Consider the following 12704-nt stretch of genomic DNA (forward strand, 5'->3'; position numbering starts at 1 on the left):
CAATCTCTGCATGACATTGACTCGAAATAAAAACAGCGTTATGACAATTATAGTAATACTCCATTGTATATGAAAATAAATATAATCAATCATGTATATGAAAATCATACTAGTGTTCTCTCGACATTTCTACGTGGCTAATATGCGAGGGGTGGATGCTGGCCTAGATATCTATCTCCTTGTGATCCTCCAATATCACTTCATATAGATAGTAGTAGCTCGTATAGGGTCGGAATCTACATGAGGGTCCACTTCTACATACTCATAAGTCGATCATTGCAATCCTGAATATGTTGAGCATGATATGCTGCTCAATTCTCATCCGCTTTACCTCGTGAAGTAATATGAGGTAGAGCTTCTACTGTGCTTGGTATATGCTGTAGAAGGTCAAATTATTGAAGCACCTAATCTAAAAGATGAGCTCGAGGACGTAGAAGCAAACTAAGGAGATCCTAGCTCACCAGACTTGGGATCCCGCTACACAAATAGCTAGAAGTGCTTCTAGTAATGCATCTGTGTAAGGCTTCTACGTAATCTATTGTGAAAAATACCTATGGTCATTCACTCGATTAACAATGCTAGGGACAGTTACGAGAAGATCAAATTATTTTCATTCATCTGGGACTCTAGTTGTTGATCAAGTTGATCATGATAAAACTCAATGTCAACAGCTCTTACATTGTCTCGAAAAGCCAACCTAGTTTTCCACCTGGCTTATTTATAATATATTAGTATTGATAAAATCAAACATTGAAAGCTTAATGGGAAATCGTCCCCAACGACGATCAACACCATCATACTCATCGAAAGGCTCTATGAATTCCGGTTGATCAAGATGTTTGATAGTAGTGCCCTAAATAATTGGTTGTGTCGTGCATCTCGATCACCATTCTGAGCTTCAGCTCAATCACGGCAGGTGTTGGTACTATGTCTGGCTATGAAGGAGTTGAAGATAGGGGTTGATCTGCGTGCTGGGACTGCAGCTGTCGGTGCCTACTATAAGCAACATGTGGTTGTCGAGTTGGAGGTGGCTCTGGCTGCATGGAAGAAGGTGCATCATTCGTTAATCGTGTCGATGTCGATGAAGATGGCTCTGATGGACAATGCGATCATACATGGCCCGAGGTAGACGATCCAACATGATCTGATGGCCGTGAAGGTATAATGTCTTGATGAGTTGGTAGAGTCTTTGGCCGTAGAGAAGAAGGGCATCCTCTGCTAATGGTGTCGATGTCGGTGGAGATGGCCTCGATAGACCATGTAACGGTATATAGACCGAGGTCGATGGTCCAGCATGATCTGATGGCCGTGAAGGTACAATGTCTTGATTAGTAGGTAGAGTCTCTGGCTGTAGAGAAAAAAGTGCATCCTTTAAGTCTGCTAATGGTGTTGATGTCGGTGGAGATGGCCCCGACAAACTAGGTAGTGGTATATGGCCCGAAGTTGATGGTCCAACATAATTTGATGGCCGTGAAGGTACAACATATGGAAAAGTAGGAAGAGTCTCCAAAACTGCCTTCATTTGATCGGCAACTTGTGTAAGGGCTTCCAAAACTCCACTATGTGAAATATCGAGTAAGACACGTCTAATCGTATAGTACGATCTCTGCATGACATTAACCTGAAATAAAAGCAGGATTATGACAATTACAAATGCTTTATTGTATATGAAAATAAATATAATATATCATATAAATGAAAATCATACTAGTGCTCTCTCGACATTTCCATTTTGGCTGATATCGAAGGGTGGACGCCGCACTAGCCTAGATGTCCACCTTCTTGTGATCCTCCGATGTCACTGCATGTTGACAATAGTAGCTCATATAGAATCGAAATTTACATAGGGGCCGACCTCTACATACTCGTAAGTCGATCATTCCAATGCTGAATATATTGATCATTCCAACGTTGAATATATGGAGTATGATACGCCACCCAATTCTCACCCCTCAAGGTACAACTTTTACTTCGCTTGATATATGTTGTAAAAAGTCAAATTGCCGAAGCTCCTAATTTGGAAGATGAAGCCCAATAACGTGGAAGCAAACTACCACTAAGGTGGTCCTAGCTCATAAAACTTAGGATCCCACTACACAAAAAACTAGAAGTGCCTCTAGTAATGCATATGTGTAAGGCCTCCATATAATTTATTGTGTAAAATACCTATGCTTATCCACTCGATTACAAATGTAAGGATAGTTTTGAAAAGACCGAATTATTTTTATTCACCTGGGACTCTAGTTGCTGATCAAACTGATCACGATAAAACTCAATATCAACAACCCTTACATTGTCTCAAAAAACCAATCTAGCATTCTAGCTGGCTCATTTATAATATATCAGTATTGATAAAATTAAACATCGAAAGCTTAACAAGGAAAAAAAACCTGCTTGCAGCCTAGTGACACATCAACAAGCTTAGGCTGTGGTCCGACTATCTCAGGTCAACCAATGTGCAGTTGGACTTGTGCCTAGATCTACATAATAAGCTACTTAGAAACTATAAGAAAAATTGTGAATGAAATTAGTAATAAAAGATTGTACCAGAAGTAATGTTCCAAAACAGCACTCCAACTTTTTCCTTATGCAAGCATTCCTTAATGCTCGATAGACGTAAGCTAGCGTTGCAACACCCCTTGTCAACTCACTATAAGTGTCAAAATCCTCTAAAAGTAACAACCACTTGAAATGAACTCTATTTCCACATGCGTTTTGTCATGGCCCGGTCCACAATGGAAGCCTTAACCGGGCATGTGCTTAGGACCGCCGTGTGCACAAGGACACCCTTATGCATATGAAGTGTAACCATCCAATTTCAACAACTTTTATACCAAAGATGATATCCATATTGATAGGTATCTAGAGTATGAACATCAACTACTACTAAACTAGAAATAAATTACAGCCATACATCACTTCCAGAAAGGGATATATAATTTTTCTCCTCAACTCTCAAGTTAATACATAGTTAAAACCATAATTAGTATATTGTCAAATCATCATAGCTCTTCAAAATATAAGGGTCAATCTCTACTAGGTCCAAATGGGTGAAAGGGCTTTAGCTGTTACGAGACTCCCTTTGCACGATTTAGCGCCTTCACATACCTGAAGGCTCTAAAAGAAAAACACCAAATCATGGGCATAAGAACTATAAAATATAGTTCCCTGTAGGTACCACCGCCAAAAAAGGCACGCTATACCACTAGGCCAACTGAGCCATCAGTAGTAAGAATACTGGAGATAATAGCTGTAATAACGGAAGCATGAAATAACTATAACTGTTGTTTTACGACTTAGGGATGACCCTCTGTCAATTTCTTTTTGGCTATTAAAAAAATCTTCTTACCACTAAAAAAAGTATGCATCATAAGAATGGTGTAATATTACCATTCCTCTATGCTACATGAAGTAGAAGGAATCATGCCTTAACTTTCAACTATTTATCAATTTAGTTTGTCTCAATTTGCAACTATGTATCAATTTAGTTACCAAATATAACTATTTACCTAATCTCTTGAGGACCTACATAGAGTACATTCCTAACTTGCGCCATGCCTTATGGACCTGTTCAACACCCCATAAAGGCTACCTGTGCCTCGGCGCTCAAAAAGTAAAGGCGAGTCTCCCCACAATGGCTAATTTTCGAAGTGTCTTGGCTTGTAGGGAGCGTCCCTCACAAGCAAAATGTACTAGTTTAGCTCAATTTGGCTCTTGTAAGCTTTAATCTCATGCGCTACTCAAAGGCCACCAATCCCAAGCACTTGACCTATGGTCACATAAGAGTTCTCCACTCTAATACTACATCGCAACATATCATTTAGGGTGCATTTGGTTCGCGCTATTTTTTAAAGATTCCTAGTAATCCAATGGGAATAAAAAAAATATGACGGTGTTTGGTTAAACGCACTAAGTAATCTAGTTGGTAATATCGGATTCACTTGGGAATAAGATTCATCCCAAAATACTAATCTCATTCCCTTGAGGGAGGGTGGGTATTCTTATATTAATGGATTAGGGTAATCATAATATGTCTAATCTCGTTCTTTCTTCTTACCCGCCGGTTAATTGATATTATTTTTCTTTACACTCTAACCTTATATCTCTCTCTAAACTTATTTTTCTCTCTAAAATTCAACTTTTTTTTCTCTCTCTAAACTAAGCTTTCTCTCTCTCTCTCTTTCTAAAATTTCAACTCTCTCACTCCCTCTAATTTCGACTATATTTTTCTTTCTATTTTTTTAATTATGCTCTCTCTCTCTAACTTATACTCTCTCTCCCTTTTTTCTAAAAAGATNGTTGAAACTTTTGGTAACATTATCTAAAATTAATTAAATAAATAAATTAATTAATTGTATATTTTTTGTAATATTAAATAACATGGCTAATTAATATTACCGTGCGAACCAAACACAGGAATTCCACATTCTTAGTAATAGGATGAATAGGAATAAGATTCTCGGATATCTTTTATTCCTAGTAATCTTTCATAATGCGAACCAAACGCACCCTTAGGGATTATGTGCAAGTAATCTCAACATATCCAAATCTAGTAAGAGATTCATTTATCTCAATTAGACCAATATGATATAGAAAGTAGAAAGTAACCAAGCACTGCTAAATAGATGCCCAAATTTGTACAGTAACATCAATGGGCGAACCCTTAACCATCTATATCTTCTATACCTATACATTAATCCCCCAAAAAAATGCCACGTGGCTGTATTTCCTTCAGTGTTGGTTTTCACCTTATGAAACCAACCCTTCACCTTCCCTACGTACATAACGTCTAATTAAAGCGTCCACCCAACTTAACCCTATCTAAACTGTAAACTTATAAACCCACACAAAAAGCCTAACCCTTCGTCTTCCCTTCACATATAACGTTTAATTAATGCATCCACCCACCCTAACCCTAATATAATAGTAAACTATACAAACTCACACAAAAGCCCCCTTCTCTCCTATGCATGTCATGAAAATAAAAACCTACTATTTTTCTATAATAAATTATGGCCTCCTTCATTTGGCAAAAGGTGTGGCATCCATTTACTTTTTTTCTATTTTTTTTGTTAACTCCTAATTTTGGTGTCTTCTCTTATTCTCATTTAGCATGAGGCGTGGGATCCATTTTTTTCTTTTTTTTTTCAACTCCTAACTTTAGTATCTTCTCATCTTCTCAACGTTCGCTGCGTCACCTTCTCCCAACCCCCTTTTTTTTCTTCTCCACCCCAGCCCACGCGTTCTTTCTCCTTCTCTACCATCTGTTTTTCCTAACTCCTACAACCCTACCTCCTCTTTTTTTTTTTTGTAGAGTTCTTTAGATGCTTCAGGTCATAGTGGTGGTGGAGGCGGTGAATGTGATGGCAGTAGAGACCAAAGCGGCGACTGCGGCTGCGGCTGGGAAAGAAAGCATGGGCAATGACAGTGGAGATCGAGGTGGCGGCGAAAGCAATAGCAAGTCTCACCCTCTTAGAGACCAATACTAAGTGAGAGTTCCTCTATCTTTTATTTTCTCTCTCTCTTATTTTCTATTTGTTATCTATTTTTAATCTATTTTACAGTATTTTTTGGGATTATTTGATAGTTTATGTTTAAGGTGGGTTGGATTGGATTAAAAATCTAATATTTCAATAATACCTGCCCGCCGCATCATGCGGGTAACTACACTAGTTTTACATTATTCTCCTTGATTTCACATGTGGGCCCCGCATCAACTAGTTTTTTCTCTACTATTTTCCTCACCCCCTATACACAGCTCTTTCTCTCTCTTCCCTCTATCTTCAGGGAAATCACCCCTTCCGCCGCTCCCCCTCTTTCTCGCATGCGCGATAGGATCCCAAAAATTCGGGGATCCCGTGGGCTTCTCCATCGATCCGTCACGATCCGCGCTACTGCCTGTCCTTCAAATCCCATGAAATCCGCTATAGATCCTGCGCCGCTCCCATCAAATCTCACCAATCTCGCAATACTGGAGGATCCCTACTAGCATCCACGAATCTTGCTGCTCCATGCTCTCTAATCTCTACTATTCTCTCTAGGATTTTCCATCCTATTTTCCAATCCCCCATCATTCTCTTTGAATGGAAGAAGAAGGAGACTTGAATGATGGAGAAGAGTGATGAGGAACGAAGGCGCTCTCACTTGAAGAACCCTAATCAGTTGTGCTCCTCATGAGCTTGAAAATAAAATTTTTTGGTCATTGAAATTTGAATGTGATAGTTTATGATATCTTTACTTAAGCATGCTTTTATTTCTTTCTCTAAGAATAAAAATAATTAAGCTTGCTGCCTATGCCATAGTTAGTTAATTCGGATTCGGCAAAAATTCGGTACGGGTATAATTCAGATAAAATTCGTCTTCAAGTTTTTAAATTTGTTGAAAAATACGACTAAAAAACGGGTTTGCCAATTATTCGGATACGTGATTTATACGGATATTATACGTTCATCAATTAAAAATTCGGGATGAAAAATTCGGCTATTAAATTAAGTTTTTCTTTTCTCAAAATTTATGCTATTAGCATAAATACTCATATTTCTTAAAAATATAAAAAAAAAGAACTATAAAATTAAGCTAAGTAAGTAAAACAAATAGCAAACTATATTATATCTCAAAATAAATAATAAATTAAGTAAATAAGAGATTAAAATAATACATAAGAGATTAAATTTTTTTGATCGAGTGATTTTTTTTGGGGAGGGGGAGGAGAGCGAACGTTTCGAAATGATTTTATTTATTTATTTTTTTTTCGGTGCGAACTTTGGATTTTGGAAAGGATTTTGGATTTTGGATTTTGAAAAGGTTTTGGGTGAGCCGCAAGGGGCGCGGAAGCAGCGCGAGCGCGAGCGCGGGCCAGGTCGCGAGCGGGGGCCAGCGAATTATTTGCGAATAAGTATTTTTTCCCAAAAAAAGGCATTTTTTTCNGCGCGGGTGCAGGCCAGGGCGTAGGCTCAAGCGCGGGCCGGTCGCAGGCGCGAGCGCAGGCCCGGGCGCGGGCCGTTTTTTTGGGCGAATAATTCGCGAATCGCGAATTATTTGCGAATAAGTATTTTTTCCCAAAAAAATGCGTTTTTTTCCGAATTTTTCGGAAAAATATGAATTCGGCCGTTTAATTTGTTTTCTCAAAAATTCGCGAATAATTCGCGAATTAACTAACACACGCCTATGCAATCTTTCCTCTTCTTATCCTCATTAGGTTAGTTGCCCTCTTCTTCGATTTTTTTTTTTTTTTAATTTGTCTCTGATTCATTTTAATTTGTGTAGTTTGCATTGTTTAATTGTATGCATGATTCGTTGCTTCATTATCTTATGCCCATAGTTTTAGGGTTTGGATTTTGGTCCTTGATCTAGGGATCTCCCCTATTCAATTTGAAACTAGAAATAGGGAAAAAAAGAAAAAGGAAAATTCTGGGGTTCATACATATGCAGATGAAAATAAGTATTAGAATTAATTTGTTTGGGTGACAAAAATCACTAATAGGATGATCTCCACTTTGTTTTTAAAATTTTTTTCTTACTTTATTATGCTTGTATTAGAATTAATTTGTTTGGGTGAAAAAAATCACTAATAGGATGATCTCCACTTCGTTTTTAAAATTTTTTTCTTACTTTATTATGCTTTAATTAGTTGCTTGATAATCTACAATGGGTTAATTAATGCAATCTATTAGATATCTATAAACATATATGAATCCTTAATATTTTTGCCACGTGGCAATTGTTCCTTCACCCTCACTAGCCTCTCTTTTAAACCGTTCCTCTCCTTTGATTCGAACCAAACTGTTCTCTGAACCGAACCATCTTTCTAAGCCGTCCTCCTAACATATGAACCGAACCGCTCCCTATCTATGAACCGCCGAATCACACCGACCGCCTCTCTTTCTCTCTCCCTTTCAGTTATTGCACGACGGACCGTTTCCGCTCCCCTCTCCTCCGCGCCGTTCCTTCTTCCCCCTTCATTGCAGTGTTTTCTCTTCCCTCTCTGTGGTATCGCCGTTTCGATTGATAGGTCATTCCCTTTCCGCTCTTCGCATCTAAGGTTTTTCTTTGTGTCAATCTCTTCGGATTTGTGTGCGGATGGAGGGGGTAAGATTGGGAACACTAACCCTAATTTTTCTTTTATTTTTTTAATCCTGAATTATTGTTACGTATCCATCTAGGATTTGATCTATTTGCATTATTTGGATTAATTTTGAGGTTAATTTGATTTCATGTGGTTGTTCTGGTCGTGGTTGTGGAGTTTTTGTTTCTTTTACTTTTTTTTTCTTATGTGTGGATTTACTAAATTTGATTTTAGGGGGTTGTGGAGATGTTTGAGAGAGGTTTGCATAGACACAGATTCGCCTTTGTAGAGGGCTCACCATAGACGGATGCTCGTGCGATGTGAGCCCACATCGGCATCCTCCCTTGCCAGAGTCCTAAATTTTCCTATCGAGGCCTCTCCAAACGCAAATGTTTGGATTCCGAGGGTGTAAGATTTACATCGTCCTAAAAAAGTTGTGCATATAGCATTTTCCTTAAAATCACAGGTCATTTGATTTTGTATTGTTGGGTTATACTGAAAGGCCATGAAGTGTTTGGTAATTTACTATCATATGATTTTAAGCTAAGCATTTTTGTCACTAATGATTACACTAACAATATTTTATAAAGATTTATTATTATAATGTCTTTGAACTATAGTTGAATGTCCTAATAAAAGTTTGTGAATGTAGAGAAATTTTGAGAATGTCCTCTGTGTGATTCTTTTTTTTTTTTTTTTTTGAGTCATTTATATTTTACTCATAGTATGCAAGCAACAAGACCCAATTAATTGTGAGCACGCATTATCTATAGAAGTTTCCTTCAGAGGAGATGATTCCACTATCTATGTGATAGTGGATGTATTTTACTGCTCATCATCGAAAGTAAATTTTAGTATGTGTTAAATTTTTTGTGTTAAATTTTTTTGTTAGTATGTGTTAAATTTTTTGTATGTGTTAGTATGTGTTAAATTTTTTGTTGTGCCCAGCTTTTGCAGCGCGCACAGATCAACAAGTGGGATGCATCGCTAAGCCAAACAAAGCCTAAACCACACATCATAATATATTTGTATTTAGCCCTACGAAAGTGTATTTTCATATATATAAGACATTTTCTAATCTGAGGTTGGAAAAGCTTTGCACATCATACTTAAGTATAGGTAGATAATTCTATACGGTTATATAATAAAATCTCTTTATATATACATTCTTCTGATTCTATCAGTTAAAATTTGCTCTCAAGTTATTATGAATTTTTTTATCTTTTTTTTGTCATTATCTGAATACAAGGTCAATTACTTATGGCAATCTCAAAAACAGTTGAAAATAAGTTAATTTTATATTTTAAGCTTATTTTCTCTGCATGTTGGACTCCTACTCTGGAAACAGAAATAACTTTTTCAACTCTTTTTCCTATGGATCCACAAAGCAATTGAGAGATAAATGGTTTGTGATCCCTACTTTCCTAATTTCTTTTTTCCTTTGCTCCTAAAAGTTTCAATAATGGATTTTTCATTTTGCATGTTGCTAAGTTTTTAGGCCCTTTCTGTAATAGGGACCTTTTCTATAATTGAGGATGCATAACTTTTACAATTTTGATTCTAGAATTCAGGCTTAGGATTTCAATTTTTAGTTTATCCTAAATCCTCTTTGATTTTTTTTTTTTTTTTTTGATAGCTGGGCAAATTTTGGAAGGAACTTTTCTCAAATGAATATTAATTTGATGTACACGCCAATTTGCTTCTTGATGCAGGAAAGACAATCGACTCCAACACTATGAAGTTATTTACAGCAAAATATAAGATGCTAAACAAGAGTGTCATAGTGTACAAAAATGCGATTCTTATATGCCACCCCCTTACCAAGTGAAAAAGAAAATCATGTTGCCCCAATCTTAATATTTGCTATGATTCCATGTAGACGTAGCATAAGCATAATAGTACAAGCCTACAATTGTAGGGAGATTATTTGTGATCCATAATTTTGATTCTTTAAGTTTGTTTTTTATATTTGCCAAATTAGACTGATGTGAGAAACTTTTATGAAAGATTTCTCTTTACCTTCTGTAACTATACTAATGTATTGATTATTATTATATGTTTGTATTAACAATGTCACGCCCCGGATTACACGTTCCCCGGGCACGCCGANAACGGGATTCGACCGAGCTAACCTTCACCAAAATTCACAAGTAAGGGCTTCGTGGATTCCTCTCGCAGTCCCGAATCCAACGAACCAAGTCTCGTCGCAATCCGATGCTCCTACGTCGAGAACGAGCTGAAATACTAACAGTCGACGGTGGATTTCAGCAAACAACAATTTACCGAGAAGAAAAAGAAATACATGCTCAAAATCCAGGGAAGTGCTGAATTACCCACCTCGACAGCGTCGAACCTCGGTGCGACGTCAAGAACAGTGAAGACGCTCCCTCGCCCGGCCTCCTCGCAAAGCTCCGGCAATAAGCGCGCACGAACGGCTCGCGGCGCGACGTCGGCGACGGAATCCCCAACCGGATTTTCCACCAACACCTAGAGAGAGAGAGGAGAAGAAGATGGAGCAGAGCAGAGAAATACTCTCTCTCTCTCTGCTCGGACACCTAAAAGGAGAGGGGAGGTGAGGGAGATACAAACGAGGTGAGATTTTACTGTTTTAGCCCTCTACCTACTCCCTTGTACCGGTACACGGGCTCCTGTACCGGTACAAGAGCCAACCCGAGAGCAGCTAAATCGGTGCGCGTAGCTTGTACCGGTACAGAAAACCCTTGTACCGGTACAGCAAGCATTCCCCGCGCTGGTTGTACCGGTACAGCATGCTCTTGTACCGGTACAACAAGCAGGAAAATCTGCTGTTTGCAGATTCCTTCGCTGAATGCTGCCCTCGCGTCGCACGGAGTCCGTTTTGCGTCTATTTGACGCCAACGCGACTCGGACTTGTCCCGACACTCTCCAGAGCTGTCGACAAGCCCCCACAGCCAGACACCAGGGATCTCACAAACAAGCCGTGTGGATCTTTTTAATCATTTTGTAGTAGTGCCGATCGTTGTGAATAACAGGTTTGTTTGTGAAAACTTACGCAAGATTTTGCATATTTCCTTCTTTCTTATTTTATAATCAACTAATATTCTTTCTCATCTTTTTGATGGTTTTCTTATATTTTATCAGTAAAGCTTATTAATAAGAGTCGGCTTTTGGTTCAATGAGAGATCATTAAAAGGCCAATTCCTTCTAATATGTTGGTAGTTATTTTGACTTGCAGTTGTTTTTTCAATTCTAGATGTAGTACTAAATAAAATCTATTATGTAAAATTTGCAGTCCCACTTTGCAGTAGTTTTTTCAATCCAAGATATAGCGCTAAATAAAATTTGTTATGTATTTGCAATCTCACTCTACCATCCTTTCCTCTTTGTGTATTTGTTGTTGAAAAGTTGGGTTACAAAAAACTTATCTTTGAAAAAGTAAGTAGGCGTTTAATCTGCCATTCTTATTTTTAGTGCATGTTGTGGATAAATAATTTGTTTCAAATTGAAAATTTTCCTTTTTTCCTTTATGTTATCTGTGTACAGCTCTTTTTTTCTATTAATCATGTTTATAAAGTACGAATGAAATATATATGTACTGAAATTAGGAAGCAAGTTCGTGAATCATTTAGTTGTGTTCATCGTGATGCCACTGAATTGTCAGAAAAGAAAAAAAAAAGATTTATCAAATGTATAAAATCTTTCAAAGGTTTCGTTATTTATTCTCTTCAACATACTTATAATGTTTCTACTTATATATTTATATGAGAGTATTATTGTAGTATCCTTTCTTTATATATATATATATGTATATATATTAGTACCTAGACTAAGTGTGCATGGCTATGGATGCCACGTGCACTCCCCCATGCATGCTTATCTGGTTGAGGGTGGCTCTAATTAAGTTAGTTTTTGCTTTCTCTCTTTCGTGTGAAGTAGAGAACCACACGAGGTGGAGCTCTTGGGGGAGTAGCCGTGGAGCTCGGATTCAACGTCGACATCGCGCCGCGGAGCCGTTCGAGGATACGGTTGCAGTCGTAGCATCGCGAGGAGTCCGGGCGAGGGCGTGGTTTCGCCGTTCTCGACGTCGCACGCGTTGGATTTAGCATACGAGGTGGGTTTATCATCGGAATCCTACTTCTATAATATTGTTCATCGATATGTATCGTTAATATTACAAGTTGTTATTGTTTAGCTCAAATTCATGAGTAGGTATGTTTTAGACATATAAACTGAATTGGGAGCATGTTATTAGTTGTTATTAATCATACATGTGGGACTTGGATAAAACATAGGAGAAAACCAGCGTTCCAAAGAGAGAAAATTTAGTGGTTCAGTGAGACCTATTGCTTGACTTATGCCTGTGAGGGCAGCCTGAGATTGACAAGTAACCTCGTTGTCGCTCGCACGAGAGCCATTCCGGAATGATGTTTCAGTGCGATCGGTGTCGCAGTTTCTGTTAAATAGTTACGTGCCGCCACTGCGGGGTGTGTACGCATAGCTGATTACAGCAGAGTGGGTCCGTTTGACAGCTCAATGAATTTTTTGTGAATCAGTTTGAAATGCGATTGGTCAAGTGCATATTAGATACATAGGATTAGTTAGTGGCATATAGCTTGATTTCTTTCCAGCTTTACTTTCTCCAGCCTTATTTCTACTGATC

General features: G+C 38.0%; 1 long non-coding RNA gene across 1 annotated transcript in view; it reads left to right on the forward strand.

Annotated features, from left to right (window-relative positions):
* Positions 5243 to 12704, forward strand: part of LOC109726374 — a 20414-nt gene continuing 12952 nt past the window's right edge. The window contains exons 1-2 of the long non-coding RNA XR_002220500.1: positions 5243 to 5489; positions 11981 to 12155. This is a non-coding gene — a long non-coding RNA (uncharacterized LOC109726374). The remainder of the gene's footprint in view (positions 5490 to 11980; positions 12156 to 12704) is intronic.

Source organism: Ananas comosus, linkage group 21 (assembly GCF_001540865.1).
Source record: "Ananas comosus cultivar F153 linkage group 21, ASM154086v1, whole genome shotgun sequence".
In the NCBI taxonomy this organism is placed as follows: domain Eukaryota; kingdom Viridiplantae; phylum Streptophyta; class Magnoliopsida; order Poales; family Bromeliaceae; genus Ananas; species Ananas comosus.